Below are 24,236 nucleotides of genomic sequence, written 5' to 3'. Positions count from 1 at the left end.
AAGGTGCCCCAAGTTCAGAGTGCTCAAGCCTGGATGTCGTAAGAGGGTGGCAGGGTGGTGGCACTGTACATCTGATCTGTGATGGAGGCCCCAGGATCTCAGCTGACCAGGTGTGAAGGCTGTCACTTCCGTTGATGTCCAAGCTGCTCTTGGCTGTCAGCTCTAGCACCTGGATCCATTTGCAGCTGCAGAAATTCTGGCCAAATTTTTGAAGACAAAGGTCACATTGTACTCCCTGCTGCAAATACGTAGAGGCTGCTGCAGCTGCAGGAGTGGGAGCAGAAGCCAGCCAGAGTTGTTACTATGAACCTGCAAATGGGCATTTGGAAAATAAATTCCCATCAGAAGTTTTCATGAAGGTTTTACTTTGGCAGATTGGCTGCCCAATCTGAGAATATAACCCCAGGCTTATGGCTTTTCTTGTTTCTAGTTGTATGTTAGTGTAACTCCATTAACTCAGCTTCATTATTTCCAGACTCTCTTAGAAGAGGAGAGCTAACATCTTTACTTATCTGGTACATCTGGGTTTAGCAACCCTTCCACTCAGCCTGTCTGAGCACTGCCAGAGGAGGAGACTGGACCTCCTAAACTAGACAGGCTATATCACTTCCCAAGCCACAATTCACTGTCATGCTATGCCATAGCAGCATAGAGAAAAAAAGACTGTGCTGCACAGAGTAAAGATGGGTATGTGCAGATTCACTAGTTAGCATAAATTTTACTTATTATTCTCTGTTAAGAGCTCTATAAAGAAATTGGCTAGGTAGTGCAATCCTTTGATCAAACTAGAAAAAAACTATTAAGAGTACATAAATATTTGTACATATTCAAGGTAGAGAGACAATTTCACCCTGGAAGCTCATATATCATGAGATATATTATTTCAGAATATTCTTTGCTAAGAGTATGATCATCCCCCTCACCCCTCTCGCTGAAATCAGAATCCAGTGTATTTGACTATTGGAAAATTATTCAGGTCTTTTGATCCCCTCAACCTTTTTTGCTTGGATTGTCCCTTTACCAGGCTTATTGCTTATTTAGTTGCAGGGGACTGGTGTGGGAGCTACAGGCAGGCTGCATAATTTTCATTTACAATTTTGCCATTCAGCACCATGGGTTGTCATTTGTGATTTATTATCTAGGGAGACCACCCTTTAGTCACTTCACATCTTGCAAGACCACCCTAAGGTCACCCAATACATATTAAATAGGATTCTGGTTTGCCTTTATTAGAAGTGTACCTTCATTAAGATTTTTCTCTGACCTTAGAATAATTCCTTAAGACTGGTTTCATTGTAAGGAGACTGCTGAAGTATGGAAAAAAAGAGTTCACAGCTTCGTTCACTTTTGGTACATTATATCTGCAACATCTACAGGTGGAGCAGAATTATGAATTTATGGCTGATGAAAGAAGCTAATGTCAGTTTTCATCATTCTTTGTGTTTTTCATTTCACAGACATATACAAAATTATATTAAAATCCATACATTTTACTATTCCAATGGGAAATTATTGGTAGTCATAGATTTTGTGCATGATATTGTTTTGAGGGTAGCTTTTCATTTTCTGTATTTGTTGGGTATGGTTTTAATGACAGGATGGGAGAATGAGGAAACTCCCAATGTGCAAACAAATAATGTAATTCATCTGGCCTATTTGATATCAAATGTGAAATTTCTGTGTTGAAATGACAAGGTTTGGTGTCTGTGAAGATTCAAAAACTACAGCTGGGTCTGCTGTGTTCACCATTCCGTGTTTATTACGAATTGTTCTTTGTTTCCACACAGTCTTCTTTTAAATGTTCATCATACATGCAAATGCATAATGTATTTCTCCTTATTCAGCCTAACACAGATTCTGTGATCCCCTGTGAACAATCAGCCTGGGAAAGGCTTTACTGTCTTAACTCATTGCATACACTGTAGCTTTGTGTCTGTTTATTGTGCTTATTGTCCACACTCAGCAGAGAATTGAAATGCAGGATTTTTCAGACCTTCCTTCAGAAGCACCAGATCCAAAGTTTTCCCAAGTAATCAAGAAAACCCCAAACCATCCCCCAGTGCATGAGCAGTCTCACAATCTCTAAATAACACTTGCTATGCATGTAAGAAAAGCAATAACAACTTCTGCTAACTGGAGCAGGGTTTTGCCTTGCACACTCACACATGCAGAGCGTATAGATGCATCCTCCTTCTTCCTTTTGCACAGTATAATTTTTAAGAATGCATAACTGGTTTTCAGTGTCATACTTTAAACCTGCAAGTCTAATGTAGTTCAATTCAGTGCAATTACAGTCTCCTGCCCATCTTTATTCCTGTACGTGACAGTGTAGCAACATGATTACAAAAGGGGAGAGGAAGACCACGGTAATGTGGCCTTTATACGTTTGTGAAATGAACTGCTGTCATGTAGAGTGGGCAGGATTTCATTTGCAATAGCTGGGGCAGATTTGCACCTAAGAGCCTCTTAAGGAGAAGGTTTAACACCAGACTTGAGCATGGCACAAGAAACTAACCTGATCTACCGGTGCTGGGAATGCAAACACCCAGCTTAGCAGCAGGCACCCAGACACCCAGGCTCAGAAGAAGCTGCAGTTCACTGACAATGTTCATGCCAGCCAATTATGAGTACTCTCTGCCTTTAATTACTTTTCAATTGAGGTGGAACCCATGATATATTATCACCCTCCACTCCTCTGATTTAAGCAGCTGACATAAGGAATGTATATCAGAATCTGGAAAACATTCAGAGAGGTTACTAAAGAATGCAGCATGAAAGTACGTTTTTTGAAAATTTGATATGGTCTTTGTTGGACATTTCCTCTCCTTATCTGCTTGTATTTTCACTTTCAAGTTGATAACACCCAGGCTGAGTTGAAACACGGTGATATTTCTGCTATTCTCTTCTGAGTTCATTGTGACTTTTTTATCATCAGCAGAAATGGAGGGAGACTGAATTAAACAGGAGCTGCAGAACTTGGAGCTTGCGATAACAATACAAATGGATTTTCTCTAACAGAGAAAAACAGCTGTCTCCATTATTTGAATGCTTCACCTTTCTCCATTCCATTAATTGGGTCTTTGATCACAAGCTGAGGTGGAGAGGCCCTGATAAGGAATAGGTTATTAGTAAAGTAGCCTAAAGGAATGAATTGGGCCTAGCACTTGCTGCAGAAGATGAGATAAACCCATAATGCCTGTGTATGTGAGTGGTAGAGAGTGATAGGGCCCTCAGACTGCCCTGAACTGCTTGCAAGAAGACTAATACTCTAGTGCTATGATAGCTAATGCAGGATATAAATTTAGCTCCCGGGAATGGAATAGGATAAAAATTCCATAAAGAGTTTTCTGTAAATGGCTTACACTTTTATATCAAACTGTGTCAGAGTATTCATGGAAAAAAAACCCCAACATTTTCTTGATCTCACTATATGTTGAACACAACTGGAGGCTTTCAGTATAAGAAGGGGGAAAAATTACTGTTACATTTTTTCACCAAGACATTAATAAGAGTACCCTTTGAAGTGCGGTAAAGCTAAATTGGAGGAATTAAATTTGATTGAATCTAAGCCTGTTTATTTTTCATTTCTGCAGAGCAGGCGTTGAGTGATTTGTAATACTTCATTGGAAATCTTCAGGAACTTGCTATCATGTAATCCATTTTTTGCTGAAGAATACGACCGCAGGGGACAAGGCCATATTGGTTTGTTGTTAATGTACTGGAAAGAGGTACTATGGAGAAAACAGTTAATATTAAATTACGAACACAAGGTTATCTTTCTGCTGCACATGCTCCACTGCCCTAGGCAGGGGTAATCTGTTAATAGCATTCAGCCAAAATGACACCATTAAGGAACTGAAGCTACACATCTTTTGCAAGCTGAATGATGTATAAAGCTGGTTTTCTATCATCCTAGATGCAATAAATTATCCATGCTGCTAAAAATTGATACAAGGCACAAGTTTGATAGAACTGGCACCCCAACATAAATGGAAGTGCGGCTTGTCAGGAAAGTACACAGAGATGCGAGTGCTGCAGGCCCACCTTTTATTTGTGTCTCTCTTTCGCCCTTTCTGATTTTTCATGTTTTAAGTGCCAATCTGGCACTTTGCCTACAGTGGGATGTAAATGGTGGGAGACCAAATGTGGAAAGGGAAAGGTAGAAAATGTGTAGCCCATAAAGCAGTGGAGATGAAGAAACATGAGGGATGTGCAAACCTGGTCTACCTTGAATGAATCACTGCTTTTTAGTACCTGTTCTTCATTTGTACATATATCTTTGAAAAAAAAGAAAATACTATGTTCAACAGTTCCTACTTAAGATCAGCTACCTAAGGGTGCTATTCCGTGACACATGAGGTCTTAATTCCTCCTGCTGAAACTGTTCCAGGTTGTTATGGCATAACAAAAGCTTTTCTTATGGCAGAGAAAAGAAAACCTAAGAGAGAGCGTTAGGAGCCTTTTTTAACTGTAGGAACTGCCAGGATAGTTTTCCATTTCAAAAATTACTTTCTTTGACTGTATAGTTTCACTGTTCATTCAGAGCCTGTCCAGAAGGACCTGGAGTTAGATCCATGAAAGTTACAGTGCTCATATCACACTTAACCCCATAAACAGCATAAAAATGTGGTCCTCAAACCCTTTGCCCAGCTTCTGCTCATTGCTGGGAAGACTGAAGCCTCTAAAAGTCTCTGGTTTATCATTGATTTTGTCTGAAGTTGCCTCAAAAGAAGTCAAAACTCTTAACCCTCGATGGTACTGAGTAGCCACACTTGTCCCTCCCTGTTCTGCCTTCACTTGATTTAGAGATGAGGCACTCCTGAGATATGCTTAGCAGATTTGACTCTTAACTACCCTGGAGGAAGAGGTACCCTTTTCTTCCCAGTTGTCCAAGGCTTCAGCAGAGAGCCCAGAGGAGAGATGTCAGCTCCAGCATGAGCATCACTGATGCTATTCAGTGGTGGACAGAAACACACACCACCCCCCTACTGTAGCTATTCTACTTTGCAGGGAGTGAAGTTCAGTGGGCAGTGAAAAAAGCAAAGAGATGTGATATTTCTAGGTCTGCTAGTTAGGCACTTGTGTGAAAGGGAGAGGGACAGAGAAACCAGGGTTTCACTCCCTATGCCATAAACTAGTGTTTTAGGTTTTTAGCCTTCCCTCTTCCAAGTGAAGTGACACATACGAATAATTTGGGATAACATTTGAGGGCAGCATGGCTGGAATGAGGACAGTGGGATCTGTAAAATGAGGGGACAAAGGGACTTTGGTCCATATGCTTTAGGAGAAAGACACTTTCTTGAAGACAAGCTTCTGTATTCTTGTTCTGCACTCCGCTATGACACCTGGCTTCCTCCAAAGCAGCATAGCATGTTCAAAGCTGAGGTGTCTGTCATACAGCAGTTTCTGCTGAAATGGCATGTTGTGGCTCAATAATGTGATGGACTCCCCAGATGAGCTGCCTTCATTCTGCTGTCTGAAGGTGTAGACAAGCCCTGGGGATCCATACCTAGTATTAGGATCCATTGGCCATAAATGTATATTTTTCCAATTTTAATAGTGCTTTTTCTGTAGAGGTTTTTTTAAAGTAGAGTCTCCATGAGGGCCAAGATGAAGGCAGCAAGGCTAAGCTTTGGTCAGTGCAATTTTTGCATTGTGCAAGGGCACTTACATCCCAGTACATCATGGAAAAGAGGTGCTACACAAACATCAATAAATTTTCTGTGGTTTCAGAGCAATGCAATGTGGCTGCACAGAAGAATTTAGCCTGCTGAGTTCCAGTTATCCCCTGTTCACTGGAGCTCTGACAGGATCTCTCATGGTACCCTGGCAACCTATCTCAGTTAGCCTAGGGACCCACACAGGATCAATCTATATATACAATTTTTCTATTGTTTCATTGTTTGTATTTTTAAAAGTGATTACAGAAGCAATTTTATCAATCCCTATTCATCATCAAATTACCCCACGCCCAACAATATCCACATAGCATGAAATACACTGGCAGGGTTGCAATAGCCACAACAAGGAAAGAAAGTGATTAAAAAACTTAGTAACAGATGGGAAGAGTGAATATTTTTAAAGACAGCATGAAGACTTTCAGATAATTATTTGATACATACTGTTACTTGAAAGATTGAGAGCACAATTACTGTGGTATATTAAATCAAGAGGAGAAAAGGGGAAGGCCATATGACTTCAGAAGAGCAAAAAATATTTATAAGGAAACAGACTAAATAAGGTTCCCAAAACTCATTAAAAAGGCTTGGATTCTGAATTATGAGATAAAGCTCCTGAGTTCAACATGGGAGCATAGCTTCTTGTATACCCATTCAGATTGTTGGCTTCACAGTATTCATTTATTGAAGTTGTATAGGGAATTTATTTTAACCACAGAAAGCCAAATTTATAGTCTGATTTGTTGTTGTTGTTGTTTTGTATTTCATTTTGCATGAGTTTGAAACTGTATCTTGCTCCAATTCTAGGGAAGATAATTTGATTTGGTTAAATGACATGATTGCTGATGTAGTTTTTAAATCTCAAGCTAAACTGAAATGCTGATGTGTGATATATGAATGTAATTTAAGTCAGATCTCTTGAGAGGAACATGCTGCAGTCTGACTGTCATTTACAGCTACAGAAAGTAATTGAAAAAGTGCTATTAGATTAGAATGGTATCCTTTTAATCTGCCTTGGCACAGGTGTAGGTAGCTGAGGGGCCATCTGATGAGCTGGTAAGGAAGGACTAAGCCTAGTTAAAAAGAGAACACTCCCCCACAAAAATTTCCATTGTGTTTCAGAAAAAGCCATTTTCCCTGTGAGAGACACTGTGCAGGAAGCCAGGCAGGGAACATGGAGCTGCAGCCACAGTGCTGCACAGCGGGCAGGGTTTCACAGCCAGCATCACCCCACAGCCTGACCACCCCAGCCTTCACTTGGCCTGCATGTCCTGGGGTGAGGAGGGACATCATGGGACAGCAATCAACCACAGGTGGGACAGGGGCCCTGACTGGCTGGTGTCACGGGAAGGATGGGGAGCTTTGTGGAGGATCTCTCCTGAGCCACTGCAGCCTGGATGAGTCTCAACAAATTTCACCACCAGTTTTTGCTCTCTGTGCTTTCAGGAAGACCAGAGGTGTGAGCACTGTTTGCAGCCCTTGGCAAGTTTAGTGACATGCAAACTCAAGTACTTTTCTCAAAATTAAATACACGTTTTGTGAGTTTGGGAATTAAGAGGTGGAATGCATCCGAGAGGTCTGATCCATCCAGAAATAAACCCACAATAACAAAGAGAAATATCAGCAAAGGTCCATTTCTTCTGTCAGGGCAGGTCTGGTCCTTACAGTGTGTTCCTCATTGCTGTGCCCAGCAGCGCAGCCTGTGCTTGTGTAGTTTTAAACAAAGGAGTCTACCCTACAACCCAGTGATTTCTTTTTCACATGAGACTTCTGATACTGAAAAGGAATTTGCCTCATGTTATAGCTATAATGAAACATTCTTTTATCTAATTACTTATTTAAGGTATTACTAATGTTATTGAACTACGAGTAAAATACACAGTAGTCAGAACTAACAGAAAAGGTGTTTGAGTCTTAAAATAATATGCATTTTGCACATTATTGAGCTGCATAGGTAGGAGCAAATATTACACTAACTGGTTTCTTTTAAGACACCATCTGAGTGTGTTAAAAAGTCTGTTGTTAGTAGGGGAAAAAATTACAGATGATGCATCTTTTTCCTGTCATTGACAGGAACAAGGACCTTGACAATCTTGTCAGTCAAAAGGAAATACCTGGGCAGGAGCAATGACAACCCATGGATCAGCTTCTCGCTGGCTGTTGCAGGCAGGACTTTGTTTTGTCTCTCCAAAAGACTCTCTTCAAGGAACAGAAATTGCTGGGGAGCAAGAAGATTCACCTGAAAAGTCAGGCAAGTCCATCAATATGCTGAGGTGGCTGGAGGAACCCAGCTTCAACAAAGCCAAAGGCAAAGTCATCCTCCTGGGATGGGGTGACCCCCATGCAACACTCCCAATTGGGGGTTGCATGGTTAGGCAAGAGCTCTGCAGAGAAAAATCTTCTGTTCTTGGTGGACAGCAGGTTGAATAGAAGTCAGCAATGAATCATTGAGACAGTGGAGTTTTAGCACATTCTGAGCTGCATTAGCAGACCTTTCTGGTGCCAGGGGCTTGAGGGGAATGATCTTTTCCCACTGTTCAGCACTTGCAAGAGGCACTGTGTCCAGTTTTGAACCTCTTAGTACAAGGAATCAAGCTGAAGCAAGACAAGTAGAGTGTCACTAAGATGGCTGGGGGCTTGACGACATGGTGTATGAAGAGAGACTGAGGATTTGTTTGGTCTAGGGAAGCCAAGGCAAAGGATGAATATAATTATTGTCTTCCACTACCTAATGGATGTTTACAGTGAAGATGAAGTCAGACTTTTCTCAGGGGTGCACAGTGAAAGCCAAGAAACTACAGTTGCACTTGTTGGCATAGAAAATGCTGTCTGGATATATAAAAAAAGCTTTCCATAACAATAGTGGCTAAGCAAAGGGACAGGGTGCCCAGAGAGGCAGTGGGGATGTGCTGAACCACCTGGCCTAGCTTTGATGTTTGCCCTGTTTTGAGAAGGAGACTGGACAAGCTGACCTCCAGAGGTCCTTTCCAACCTGAATTATTCTGATTCACTACCAATTTTTTAGAGGCTTCTCTTTAAACTATACAGAAACATCTTCTATTGAGAACAAGCTCCTTCTCCCTAATTTTAACCATCTGAAAAATAGACTGGGGAATTTGAAGAATGTGAAGTTAAATCACAACGTGATCTACAGAACATGGTGTTTTCTTCTGGTTAAGTCAGTGATAGCCAGAAATTATTACACAGGTTGGTGTTGCTGTCATTTTGACAGGTGATCAAAGGATGAAAGGAATAAACTGTTACTTTGGTCCCAGTTTGTTTAAAGACCCCAAGAAATGATGGAGTGACCAGAATAGGGTATATTAAATATGTTTCAAAAAAACACTGGATTTTGGTTGTAGGCATTTCAGGACAAAAATTTCAAAACAAGTAACTCCCATTTTAATGAGGAAAATCTGTGTACAAAGCCAGCTTTTGGACACAAAGCACAGTGCTTGTGCCTCTTAAGTAACCGATTGCTAATGCAAATCAGGTGCTCAGAAGAACAAGTATTCTGAGTCGTTTATTGTGGAGGGCAAATTTTGTGTATTCAAAATGTCCCCACACAAACATCTTTGGAAAAGCAGTCCTTACATTGAACATGGCTTTTGATCCTTTGTGGCCTGTGTGATTATACATCTCCTACTGTGTCAGTAAAGTAAGTTCTCTAATTACCCCTATTCCACTCCCCCTTCCCAAAATGACATTCAAAAATACAGGTGTGTAAAAATCATTAGGGGAAATAATGTTTGCACTACCCTTGTAATGGCTGCTTTAAGTTTTATTCTCAGTACATCAATCCACATGAGAAATTTGCAGATGTTAAAAACATGTACACTCTATAAATTAATCTATGCCACTTGAGGGAACTGAAGGAAAGAAAGGAAATTCACATAATTCTGTGTAATGAATTCAGATATCTAGCAGTGTGGCTTTACCACCAGCATAATTTTCATTTAAGTGTAGAAACTGGCAATCAAAGTTAGCACAAAAGTGATAGTCTTTTTATAAATGCACATGCTTTGCTGTTGGATGGTTCTTGGCTGATAAGCATGGCTTCTCAAGTGTATTTTCAGAGAGAACCAAAAGGCAATGCTGAATAGTTCAGATGCAAAAACTGAATAGGAAAGGATGCTTCAGGCAAACAAAAGCCTCAGCAATGCTTATTAATTGATTATAAATCATTTTATCTTAGAATAAAGGAAATGATTCTACTTGCAGTTTTAGAAGAGGAGGGATGTGAATGAAAGGATACGTTGAATGAGAACACCTTTATGCTGTCTGTGAAAATGTAAATCGCAGTAGGTAAGGAATGCATAGGGAGATTTTTAAAAAGTAGCATAAGGATTTTTTTTTTTAAGTGAGAAAAGATGTTTTGTGTGCTACAGCAATCACAGTCAGTCAATCAAATTATGCTTCTAGCGACCCCCACAAACCTCTCATCATCCATGCATGGATTACTGGGGAAGCATATCAGAAATGATCCATTTAATAACGTCTTGTTTCTAACTGTTCTGGAAGTCTTTAGGTCTCTCTCTGCAGACAGGGACTAGAATCAGATGTTTCTCCATTTAGCTGGGACCAAAATTGTTCCAGCTCAATTTGAGTTTCCATCAAAGAAGAATTCAGCAGAACAGTTCAGTTTCATTTCCAGTAGGAGACAAAAATAGTGATTCTGTGTGGTTTTCTCTTCTGGAACTGGATTGCTGCACGACTTCACGCTTCTCTGCCTCTTGAGTTGGGTAGAAGGGTCAGTGATTGATCTCTGCAAGGAGACAGGATGGGACCCTGATAATGTGACCTGAAGCAAAGCCACTGCATTTGTAAGACCATCACAGCTGAACACAGAGGCAGCAATGGTAGTACCTGTTTGCCAGTATCTGAAAGTTGGATGTTGGCTTTACAGTGAGACAGAGATCTGTGGCTGCCTCTGGAGTTCACCATCTAGTACCTCCTGCTCATAGCAGGGCTAGCATCACTGCTGGATCTGGTTGCCCAGGGCCTTGTCCAGTCATAGAATCCTAGAATCATAGAATCATAGAATCCTAGGGGTTGGAAGGGACCTCGAAAGATCATCTAGTCCAACCCCCCTGCCAGAGCAGGGTCACCTAGAGTACATCACACAGGAAGGCGTCCAGGTGGGTTTTGAATGTCTCCAGTGAAGAAGACTCCACAACCTCTCTGGGCAGCCTGTTCCAGTGCTCTGTCACTCTCACAGTAAAAAAAATCTTTCTGATATTCACCTTAAACCTCCTATGCTCCAATTTGTATCCATTACTCCTTGTCCTATCACTGGTCATCACTGAAAAAAGCTTAACTCCATCTTCTTGACACTCACCCTTTACGTATTTGTAAACATTGATGAGGTCACCCCTCAGTCTCCTTTTCTCCAAAATAAAGAGACCCAGCTCTCTCAGCCTTTCCTCATAAGGGAGATGTTCCACTCCCTTCATCATCTTTGTGGCTCTGCACGGGACTCTTTCCAGCAGTTCCCTGTCCTTCCTGAACTGAGGGGCCCAGAACTGGACACAATACTCCAGATGCGGCCTCACCAATGCACAATAGAGGGGGAGGAGAACCTCTCTTGACCTACTAACCACACCCTTTCTAATACACCCCAGGATGCCATTGGCCTTCTTAGCCACAAGGGCACATTGCTGGCTCATGGTCATCCTCCTGTCCACCAGGACCCCCAGGTCCCTCTCTCCTACACTGCTCTCCAGCAGGTCAGCCCTCAACCTGTACTGGTACATGGCATTTTTCTTCCCCAAATGCAAAACTCTACACTTGCCCTTGTTGAACTTCATCAGGTTTTTCCCCGCCCAAGTCTCCAGCCTGTCTAGGTCTCTCTGAATGGCAGCACAGTCTTCTGGTGTGTCAGCCACTCCTCCCAGCTTGGTGTCATCAGCAAACTTGCTGAGGGTACATTCTGTACCCTCATCCAGGTCGTTGATGAAGATGTTGAACAACACCGGTCCCAGTACCGACCCCTGAGCGACTCCACTGGTCACAGGCCTTCAACTAGATTCTTCCCCATTGACTACAACTCTCTGACTTCTTCCTTTCAACCAGTTTATGATCCACCTCACTGCCTGATCATCAAACCCATACTTGATCAACTTATCTACAAGGATGCTGTGGGAGACGGTGTCAAATGCTTTACTGAAATCAAGGTAGACCACATCTACCGCTCTACCATCATCTATCCACCTGGTAATTTCCTCATAGAAGGCTATGAGTTTAGTCAAACATGACTTACCCTTGGTAAAACCATGTTGACTGCTCTTGATGACCCCCATGTCCTTGATATACCTAGAGAAAGTGCCAAGGACAAGTTGTTCCATCACCTTTCCAGGGATGGAGGTGAGGCTGACCGGTCTATAGTTACCCGGGTCCTCCTTCTTGCCCTTCTTGTAGACTGGAGTGACATTTGCTATCCTCCAGTCCTCAGGCACCTCTCCTGTTACCCATGACTTACTGAAGATGATGGAGAGTGGACTAGCAATGACCTCCGCCAGCTCCCTCAGCACCCTTGGATGCATTCCATCCAGACCCATCAATTTATGTATGTCCAGATTACTCAACTGATCCCTAACCCAATCCTCATCTACCTGGGCAAACTCCTCCTTTATCTTGACTTCTTCTGGGGCTATATGAAACTGGGGAATTTTTAAGTTCACAGATGCCCTGGACAGCCTGTCCATCTTCACCTTCTGTCTTCAAGCAATTTCAGAACATCATAATTCAGAGACAATTAAAAAAGCCTCAGTACTATACAGTCTTCAGGAGATGGGGAACTTCTACGTCAATCAGGGTGTACCAATCCATTCAGGAGTCTGATTTCTTAAAAGGTTTTGTTTTCGCAGATATTTGTACCAAATGATAGATACTATTGATCATCCTCTGATTACATGTTATCCTGTTTACTCAGAGATTTGGGACCCTGTTACTTAATGCTAACATGTGGTGCCTTCCAAATTCGTAGTGATGTGTTGCTGTTGTAGTTTTTTTCTTCATATCCTATCTGTGAATGTACCTCAGAAATTGCAGACTGGAGTTTAAAGACTAATTATGAGCATCTGGTGACTGGACATTGTACATACACTCATATGTTGGCATAGATGGCAGAACTGTCTCCAAAGCAAAAAGAAACAATCCATGACAGAAGATGGCTGCAAGTGTTAGCACTGGATGCATGGTTGAGTGAACATCTCTATGCAGTTCACAGTTAAGCAAGGTCACCTGAATGGTGCAATCAAGTGCCTAATCTGGACCTGGCTAATGTCTGCAATGCTCTTGGCTGGCCCAAAATCCTCCTCAAGGCATGAATTTAGAATGCTTGGATAAAAGCAAAACATCTAGGAGGAGGTAGATTAAACTATCAGGAAACAGAAATTTGGTAAAAATATTCTAATCTTTTTCTGATGGATAAATAGTGTGAAAAGCTGTGCTGAGACTGGTGGTGAAGAACTACCAAGCCTGTATCAGCTGATATGGCAGTATATATTAGAAAGAAGCAGTATTTCCATTTTGAGTAAATATTGTCCTGCATAGCATCTGTCTTCCAACCACATTCAGGTTATCATCACAAGAAAATGGTAACAAAGATCATGAGAAGAATAAAAGGAGGGCCCTCCAATAGACAGACTTTGGAGAAGTGCTCCTGAGACTATGATTTGTGTCTGCACATCCAGCCTTAGTCCCAGCTACCATCCAAAATCACTACTGAAATTCATGAGAATGGGTCTGCCTTGCACAGTAACAAGGAACACACTTTGTTACTCATCAGAAAAATATGTTAACTCATTCTTGAGAATGAGCTTCTGTTGAGAGAACATACCTGTTACGAGTGTTTGAAAATCCATGTGCCTAACTTAGACAAGTACAGATAAGCTTCGACTAAAGGGCTTTCACAAAAGTGAAGACTGGCATATTTGAACTAATGTGATCACAGTGGTCTTCTCTGGGATATTTTACCTCCTCTGCTGCCTTTTCTTTGTACTTGAGGTCCCAGACAGGCGACAGAAAGACTGTCTACAGCTTCAGCAGGCAAAGGGAGTGATAAATCTTTCAGGTTATTAAAGATGAGGCCAAAGTTGTCATTTTTCTCTCCTGCAAAATTTGTCTGTTTCCATGCTGTTCCTTATTCTTCATTAATAGCATAATGTAAACTGACTTATCTTTGACTCTATGTCCTTTTTTATTTGACTTCATACTTTATATCACAGAGTTGTGATAGAGTCATCAAAATCATTGTTGCACCATATTTATACACACTACGTTGATTCAGTCTTCTGTTAGGTGATAAATGATGCTTTTCTGTAACCACTTGTATTTTTCCTCATTTGTCATCATGGTTTTGTCATTCATTCTAACTTTGCATTGCGTTCTTCTTTTTTGTTTGGAGAACAGCAGAAGCATTCAGTAGGATTCCTGTAGCCCAAAAATATTTTCAGGGAATGACAGAACCATTAAGGTTGGAAAAGACCTTCAAGATCATCAAGTCCAACCATCTGCCCTACAACCCCATATCACTAAACCATCTCCTGAAACACCATGTTTACCTGTTTTTTGAACACCTCCAGGGACGGTGCCTCCATCACCATCCTGGGCAGCCTGTTCCAATGCCTCACCACTCTTTCAGTGATGACTTTTTTTCTAATATCCAATCTGAACCTTCCTTCGTGCAACTTGACCCCATTTTCTCTTGTCCTATTGCTAGTCACTAGGGAGAAGAGACCAACACCCACCTCACCACAAACTCTTTTCAGGTAGTTGTAGAGAACGATGAGGTCTCCCCTCAGCCTCCTGTTCTCCAGGCTGAATATCCCCAGCTTCTTCAGCCTCTCCTCATAAGACCTCCACACCCCTAATCAGCCTAGCTGCCCTTCTCTGCACCCTCTCCAGCACCTTGATGTCCTTCCTATCCTGTGGTGCACAAAAGTGCACACAATGCTCAAGGTGCGGCCTCATCAAGGTTGAGTAGAGGGGCAGGATCACCTCCTTGGTCCTGCTGCTCACACTATTCCTGATGCAGGCCAGGATGCTGTTGGCCTTCTTGGCCACTTGGCACACATGTTCAGCCAGCTGTCAACCAGCACCCCCAGATCCCTCTCTGCTGGGCAGCTCTCCAGCCACTCCTCCCCAAGCCTGTAGCACTGCTGGAGGTTGTTGTGGCCAAAGTGCAGGACCTGGCATTTGGCCTTATTGAAACTCATATAATTGGCCTTTGCCCATCGTTCAAGCCTGTCCAGATCCCTCTGCAGAGCCCCCCTACCTTCAAGTGGATTGACTCTCCCACCCATCTTAGTGTCATCTGCAAACTTACTGAGGGTGCACTCTATCCCCTCATCTAAGTAATCAATAAAGATGTTAAACAGGAGTGGCCCCAGCATTGAGCCCTGGGGAACACCACTCGTGACCAGTCACCAACTGGATTGAACTCCATTGAACAAAACTCTTTGGACCTGGCCATCCAAACAGTTTTTTATCCAGTGAAGCGTGTGCATATCCAAGCCACAAGCAGCCACCTTCTCTAGGAGAATGTTGTGGGAAACCATGTCAAAGGCCTTGCTAAAGTAATAATAGAAAACATCCAGAGGCCTTCCCTCATCCAATAAGCAGGTCACCCTGTCATAGAAGGAGATGAGGTTAGTCAAACAAAGAGATGAGGTTAGTTAAAGAGGACCTGCCCTTCATGAACTCATGCTGACTGGGCCTGACCACCTTGTTGTTCTGCATGTACTGCACAATGGTACTCAGGATGATCTGTTCCATCAGCTTCCCTGGTGCTGAAGTCAGACTAATATGCCTGTAATTTCCTCAATCATCTTTCCATCTCTTCTTATACATAGGGGTTACATTGGCTGATTTCTAATCTGCTGGCACCTCCCCAGTCAGCCAGGAGTGCTCATAAATAATGGAAAGTGGCTTGGTGAGCATCTCCACCAGCTCTTTCAGCACTCTTGGGTGCATCGCATCTGGCCCCATACATTTGTGCACATCTAGGTGGTGTAGCAGGTCAATGACCATCTCCTTCTGGATTGTGGGGGGATCATTCTGCTCCTGGTTCCTGTCCCCTATCTTAGGGAGTTGGATTCCCTCAAGATAACTGGTCCTGTTACTGAAGACTGAGGCAAAGAAGTAATTAAGCACCTCAGCCGTTTCCTCATCGTTCATCACCATGTTTCCTCCTGCATCTAATAGAGGATGGAGGGTCTCCCTTATAGAAGCTTTTCTTGTTGTCCTTTATCATGGAGGCTAGATTAATTTCTAGCTGGGCCTTGGACCTTCTAATTCCCTTCCTGCGTAGCCTCAAAGCATTTCAGTCATTGTGAATGGCCTGCCCTTCCCTCCAAAGGCCATAGATTCTCGGTTTCTCCCTGACCACCAGGCAAAGCTCCCTGTTCAGCCAGGCTGGTATTCTATGTCACCAGCTTGTCTTACAGCACATGGAGATGGCCTGCTCCTGCATGTTCAAGATGTCCTCCTTGAAGGGTGACCAGCCTTCCTGCACTCCTATACCCTTCAGAACAGATTCCCAATGGATTCTGGCAATCAGGGTACTGAACAAGTCAAAGTTTGCCCTTCAGGAGTCTAGGGTGGCAGTTTTGCTACCCCTCCTCCTGGCATCTCTAAGAATAGAGAACTCTAACTATTCATGGTTGCTGTGCCCAAGACAGCCTCCAACCGTCACATCTCCTACCAGCCCTTCCCTGTTCACAATGAGCAGGTCTAGCAGGGCATCTTGCCTGATTGGTTCACTAGCCAGCTGTGTCAGGAAATTAGCTTTAACACATTTCAGGAACTTCCGGGACTGTTCTCTCTCTGCTGTGTTGTAGTTCCAACAGACATCAGGGAAGTTGAAGTCCCCCACAAGAACAAGGGCAAATGACCACGAGATTTCACCCAGGTATTTATAGAACTGTCCTGGAGCCTATAGCAGACTCCCACAGCACTATCAGCCTTGTTGGCCTTGTTCCTAATCCTGATCCAAATGCACTCTCTCTTGTTATCAGTGTAGTCTAGTTCTAGAAATTCATAACAATTCCTAATATACAGGGCCACCCCACCGCCTCTCCTTCCTTGTCTAAAAGTGTTATCTTAAATAACGTTTTCAAAGTATAAATGCAAGTAATAACAATAAAATATTTGCAGGATGCTATTTTCGACTCAATATCTATTTATCACCTTTCGCTTAAACACATAATCATTTTCATGTTCTAACTTTCTTTGGAATATTACAAATCACTTTAGAAGCATAATTTGATTAAATCTCAAAATGCTTGTTGAAGGAAGAAAATAAAAATATCCCTATGTTATAAAAAGAGCATATTCCCTGAAGGGACTTGGCCTACAACTTGGCTCAGGGAGAGGACTGAAGAAGCTGGATGCTCCATTCTCTGCATTGAGTATAGATGGTGTTAGCTGGATGTTTCTTCTTCTGTTCATTTATGCTCTCTCACTAACAATTCAGTTGTTTCCACTATAAGCCATGAAAACCTTAGAAATATTTTACCCTCCTAATCTGGATAGTGTCATGCCTTTGAAAGCTTTCTCAAAAAAGATGCAGAACCTCAAAGATCCAATACAGAAGCCTTTTTATCATAGGGGAACAACTCAAGTTTTGATGTTTACTAATTATGGAAAGGTATCTGTTTTTTGGACCATCTATGCCATCTAGATGGCAGCTGTCTGTTCAAACTGTTGCCTCGTGTACCCAGTCTACATTAGTGTATTCAAGTCTTGACATTCAGAAAACAATTTTCTTAGTATTCTCTTTGAACAGTACTTTTTATTGATGATTTGATGAATGACCAGTACTACTCACAGACCTGTGACTTTCCCAGCAAGAATATAGAACTGTGAACAACTGTCTCTTAGTTAAGAGGAAGTCCTGACCACAGCAGATAAGATCCAAAATCATTCTAATAAAATAATTTATTTTGGTGATGGCCTTAAAGAAGATACCTCAAAGGAATTGTAAAAACCACATACTGATTTAAATTCGGACAGCAAGGCATAGCATCTGCTCTAAAGTGTAAGAAAAATTCTACAATTCATCCCAAGATCCAATCCATGTTTCAGAGCAACTATATTTTTAGCATAAAACTTTTTTTTGGCAAAATTTTGGCAACAGTTCCTTGAAACCAAATTTCTTGTGATAGAAAAAGACTAGCTTTTATCACTTGAATTTCATACTTTTAAATATCACTGAGATACCTTTAAATGTCATTTAAATGTCATTGATCTTGTGCAGGGCTCAGGGGAAGAGATAGAAATGTAAAATGGAAAGGAACTCTCAGATTCATCACGTGACATTTTCCATAAACTGTGATCAAAGTTCATCATAATCCTTGTTAGGCTATTTCCCTTTCCCCTTTCTTTCCCACCCTAGCTACTCCTATCTGAAGATGGAGCTAGGATCCTAGGGAACTGTCTTCTCAACATTTTCGTATCAGGCCACCTCTATACTCTTAATTAACTCCTATTTTTAATTAATTGTAGCTTATCAGTCTTTATTATGAACATCCAGATATTTCTAGTAAAACCATGAAACAATGCTAGGGAGTGATATGTCACAGATAAATTGAGTCTCAATTGTAAACAAGACTAGAAGTCACTCATAACCTAACTTTTTGAGGATTTGATAGGTATTATTTCCAAACACATACTCATTTTTATATATATATAATTTGTTTTTACTTGAACATAAGCACTTTCTGTATTGGGACAGTGCCAATTAGACTGATTTGTTGAGATGCACTATAATTTAGTTGACATTTTACTCCAGGGGAGAATTTTTGCCTTTTGTATAATGTCTTCAGATTCTAAGCTTATGAAACTCATGTCTACAGAGAATAGTATAGATTTTCAGTGTCAAATCCTGAGTCAGGTTGTGTAATTGATTTTTAAGTAGGACTCCACATTAAAATCAATTTTTCAGAGGGAAAAAAATAAAAACATCAATAAAAACATCTCAATTCTCATCTTAAAGAAGGAACCCATAAAATCAGCAGGAAAACTATGAAAGCATTTTCTAAATGCAAATACTTTTCAATATAAAGAGGAAGCTTAGCTTTGACTTTACCTGAGAGAGCTTGCAAAAATCATTAAGATGAGACTCAATTAGACTAAACTAGATGGATAGTGTTTTGTTAATAAGCCAAAAATATCAGAAAACTGAAAGACTAAATAGCATGAATTAGGTAGAATATAGAACTGAGTTTTCAGCCATTAAGTTGTAAGAACTTGTAAAAAGACCATAGAATAAAACAAATTAATTGTGCTAAGAAATTTCTTAGAAATACAGATATCAGTCCTTAACTGCACTAAAGGGCATGGTATAACATTAAGCAATTTAAATAAAAAAATCAGACACTTCAGAATCCCTCAGGTCTTCAGCAAATTAAACATCTTCATGAAACAAGCTTTAAATTACAATTGTAACAAATTATTTCAGTGAAATACAAAATCTCTGGCTACATACGATGCCACGTGCAAGCCTGATCAGAAGTTGCCAGAGCTAACAAATCTAACACTAGAGGCAATATTGGCCCTCTGATGAACAAGGTGGGAGCCCTGGTGACAGAGGATATAAAGAAGGCAGAGGTGCTGAATGCCTTCTTTGACTCTGTCTTTACTCCTGCAGGCTTTCCCCATGAGCCCCAGATTCATATAGCCCCAGAAGAAGTCAAGATAGAGGAGGAGTTTGCCCAGGTAGATGAGGATTGGGTTAGGGATCAGTTGAGTAATCTGGACATCCATAAATCGATGGGTCTGGATGGAATGCACCCAAGGGTGCTGAGGGAGCTGGCGGAGGTCATTGCTAGTCCACTCTCCATCATCTTCGGTAAGTCATGGGTAACAGGAGAGGTGCCTGAGGACTGGAGGGTAGCAAATGTCACTCCAGTCTACAAGAAGGGCAAGAAGGAGGACCCGGGTAACTATAGACCGGTCAGCCTCACCTCCATCCCTGGAAAGGTGATGGAACAACTTGTTCTTGTCACTATCTCCAGGCATATCAAGGATATGGGGGTCATCAAGAGCAGTCAGCATGGTTTTACCAAGGGTAAATCATGTTTGACTAACCTCATAGCCTTCTATGAGGAAATTACTAGGTGGATAGATGATGGTAGAGCGGTAGATGTGGTTTATCTTGATTTCAGTAAAGCATTTGACACCGTCTCTCACAGCATCCTTGTAGATAAGTTGATCAGGTATGGGTTTGGTGATCAGGTAGTGAGATGGATCAAGAACTGGTTGAAAGGAAGAAGTCAGAGAGTTGTAGTCAATGGGGCAGAATCTGGTTGGAGGTGTGTGACCAGTGGAGTCCCTCAGGGGTCAGTACTGGGACCGGTGTTGTTCAACATCTTCATCAACGACCTGGATGAGGGTATAGAATGTACCCTCAGCAAGTTTGCTGATGACACTAAACTGGGAGGAGTGGCTGACACACCAGAAGGCTGTGCTGCCATTCAGAGAGACTTGGACAGGCTGGAGAGTTGGGCGGGGAGAAACCTGATGAAATTCAACAAGGGCAAGTGTAGAGTTCTGCATTTGGGGAAGAAAAACACCATGCACCAGTACAGGTTGGGGGCTGACCTGCTGGAGAGCAGTGTAGGAGAAAGGGACCTGGGAATCCTGGTAGACAGGAGGATGACCATGAGCCAGCAATGTGCCCTTGTGGCCAAGAAGGCCAACGGCATCCTGGGGTGCATTAGAAAGGGTGTGGTTAGTAGGTCAAGAGAGGTTCTCCTACCTCTTTATTCTGCATTGGTGAGGCCGCATCTGGAGTATTGTGTCCAGTTCTGGGCCCCTCAGTTCAAGAAGGACAGGGATCTGCTTGAGAGAGTCCAGCGCAGAGCTACAAAGATGATTAAGGGAGTAGAACATCTCCCTTATGAGGAGAGGCTGAGGGAGCTGGGTCTCTTTAGCTTGGAGAAAAGGAGACTGAGGGGTGACCTCATTAATGTTTACAAATACGTAAAGGGTGAATGTCAGGGAGATGGAGTTAGGCTTTTTTCAGTGATGACCAGTGATAGGACAAGGGGTAATGGGTGGAAATTGGAGCATAGGAGGTTCAAGGTGAATATGCGAAAAAATTTTTTTACTGTGAGAGTGACAGAGCACTGGAACAGGCTGCCCAGGGAGGTTGTGGAGTCTCCTTCACTGGAGACATTCAAAACCCACCTGGATGCCTTCTTGTGTGATGTGCTCTAGGTGACCCTGCTCTAGCAGGGGGGGTTGGACTAGATGATCTTTGAGGTCCCTTCCAACCCCTAAGATTCTATGATTCTTTGACTAAGAGAGATCTACTACAGCTCCCACTAAAATTAACATGAGCTAACTGAAGCATCAGTATATTAAGAAATTACTGCAGGCTCTCAAACTTTTAAAGACTGACCCCATAAAAACACATTTTGAAAGGATTTCACAATGCACCCATGGACATTCTGCCGTGACAGCTCAGGATTAAGGAAATATAATAATTTCCCATAAAAAGTAAAGTCCCATTGAAAAATATTATGAAACCCCATCTGCTGTGTCAGGGGTGGTGTCTCTGCCCTCTGGTCAAAGGGAAATTAAAGTACATACATCTTTAAATGTATTTTTGCTTTTTAAAAATGAATTGAAATTTGCATTTAAAGGTTTTGTAGCCTTCCCAGGTAATCTATGTTCTACTGTCTTGACCAGAGCAATTAAAACATTTATCTGGCTTTGTTAAATATGGTCTCTCTAGTATAGGTCTATTGAGGTTTTTTTCCTGAATCTTCCATTTATAAAGATATGTCCCCCAAAACAGTTTGTTAACATGCCTATCTCTGGTAATTTGCTTCTTCTTCTACCTCACAATTACTAGAGTTCTAAAGTACAATTTGAAAAGTGTAAGCAAATCTTACATGATGCTTTAAGCATCTATTTCATATCTGAAATTAAAATTGTTATTACACTGCAAAAGGCTGGGGTGACAATATACACAAGAGAAATAAAGAAACCCATCGTATGTTTATCATCTGGTAAAAAAATAAGGAAAACGTCATGTTAAACTAGGGGTTTAATAATACATATATGGTAGTGTAATAGCAATTCTTAAAAAAATCTTCCACTTTAATAATAGTAAAATTTAACATATTTCAGAGCAATACTTTTGTTTTATTCTAAGTTTTAAAATAGTAAACATATTAAAACTTTCCTAAGCACTGATTTTATAAAGAAGCAGCATGTGTTTCAGTATATGAGCAGTTGCATGCAATTTTATATTACAGCTCACAGGAGTAATATTAGATGTAGAAGTAGTGAATTTGACCTTATGTAAGTCATTTCATAGTGAGTACAAGGCCTGAATCAAACATTTTAAAGTTCTGAGTCTCTCTGGGGGTTTGGCTGCGTTGATTCAGACTATTCCACTTCCACCTGCGATTACCTTCAATTCCACATGCAGTTTTAACATCATCATCGCAAATTTTTGGCTACTTATTTCTTTACTTTTATATTGAAGTTACAGTGAACCTGTTTTTGAAAGGCAATGTCCCTTCCAGCTGTTCTTTGCTCCAAAACCTTTTTCTTTTCTTCCGTGCTGTTGGCACTGGGCAGAAAAGTGAGAACTAGTCTCATAGTTAAATGGTCTTCAAGCGCATTCTGCATTGCATTGTCATACTCCTGAGTTCCAGGATAGTCTGATCAAATATGTAGCTTTAAGTTGTATAAAACCCGGAGAATAGACTCTAGTTGGCAGTTCCTTGGTTTTGAGATAAAATTTAGACTTGGGCACTTCTAAGTGTGATGGGTTTTGCCCTTCAGTGCTAAATCTGCTCAATCAGATTTTCAAGTATGAATTTAAGGATGTCACATAAGGAATTGTTTTCAATATGTTTCTCTATGAGGCATAAGAACCAAGAATAACAGCAAAGGAAAACAGTATTAGCTGAAATTTAGTTGAAAACCTAAGCCAGGTTAAAATTAAGACCTTCAGAAAATACAGAGAGAAAACAGCAACACGTTCAGCTGAGCCATACTGGGGGGCAGAACCAGGGCCAGCCCTAACAGCTGTGATTTCCAGTATCACAGCCCAAAAAAGTCCTGGGAAAATCAATCATTTTCTATGCTATCAGGCCCTTTAAAAGAGAAGGAATGCTTTCTTAGACTCAGACACAATTTCCACAGGATCTTCCAGTGCAGTAATCAGATGTACAGACTGACTCAGACCAGTTGGTGAGCTGTTTTTTTTTGAGCAATGTTGATTTTAACACAGCCTAATGCATCTAGGGCTGCAAAATGAAGCAAAATGGTAATGTGTGTCCTGCTGCTGTTAAACAACACTGAATTATACTGTTCCACTTTTAAGGTATTGTTTGTGATTTGTTTGTGAGTTACACCAAGGGCACTTAGATCACAGCCTGGCTACAATAAAAAGGCATAATAACTGAGGGATATGAACTAAACATCTCTGCCCTATTAAAGGCAGAGTGTCTAGTCTGCAATACACTGCAAGTGGTAATAATTACTAAAGAATGTATAACAATAAAAAGGCCCTATCTTTTAAGCCATAAAAGAAGCAGAAAGAGTTACTGTTTGATTAATTTTGGGGTTTTTTTAGGAACCCAAATAAGAGCCCATCCCACACTGTAGGGCTCCTCAACAATAGTTCAGTTTTCATAATGAAGTAAAACAATGGACAGCTCATCCTTCTCCAAAAATAAATGCACAAACAAACAAAGTAATCCAATAAAGCCCGCTCACAGCAGGCAAAAATCTCAAAGTTGGGCTTTCAGCTTAACTCTCTTCTGCTTTCTGAGCGTGTGAGTTCTCAGCTTTGTACTGAATACATGCAAACTGTCATGTTAGACAAACAAAATTTTGTGGGAGTCAACATCCACCACAACCCTTTTTCTCTAAGTGTCCTCAGAGGGAATGACTCAGGTTTGCAGAATCTGTATTAAAGAAATATAATCCTATGAAGGGGACAAGTCAAACCACCTGAACTTTCTGGAAAAGTCAGGTAGTTCTCATACATTAGAAGTGGATTTCAACATTTTTTTCAAAAGAAAAATTTAAAGCAAGAAGGTTAGCATTGCAAATTACCAAAATGAAACTATATTTTGTCAAGTGCAGGTGTAAGAGAAAGAACCCGATTTTCACTTCACAGACCATATGAGAAAGTGAGAAAAATTCTGATCATGTTGATCTCTAAGGGGCAAAACTCCACTATGGAATAACATTCCCAGGAGAACGAGGGGTTAAATACACATAAACCAATTTAAAGGTGAAACAAAGGTGGCAATTATTTCATGAAACAAAACATTTATTTCAAGGGCTGGAAATACATGGGATAGTAAATATAATTAAAAGAGTTTCTAGAATACAATAGAAGCCCATGCTAACATACAAAAAAAAGTAGATAAAGTGTGGCTCAATGGAAGTATGAGATAAAGAGGGAGAAAAAAAAAAAGAGGCAAGAAGATAATTCTCACAGACTAGAATACTGAGATTTAGTAACAGAAAAAAGAAAAGGTCAAAGATCAGAGACTGATGTAGATTTGCCTAGGAAAAGTAGAG

This window comes from Apus apus, chromosome 2 (genome assembly GCF_020740795.1).
Source record: "Apus apus isolate bApuApu2 chromosome 2, bApuApu2.pri.cur, whole genome shotgun sequence".
Taxonomy (NCBI): domain Eukaryota; kingdom Metazoa; phylum Chordata; class Aves; order Apodiformes; family Apodidae; genus Apus; species Apus apus.
This window is presented reverse-complemented; position numbering follows the sequence as displayed.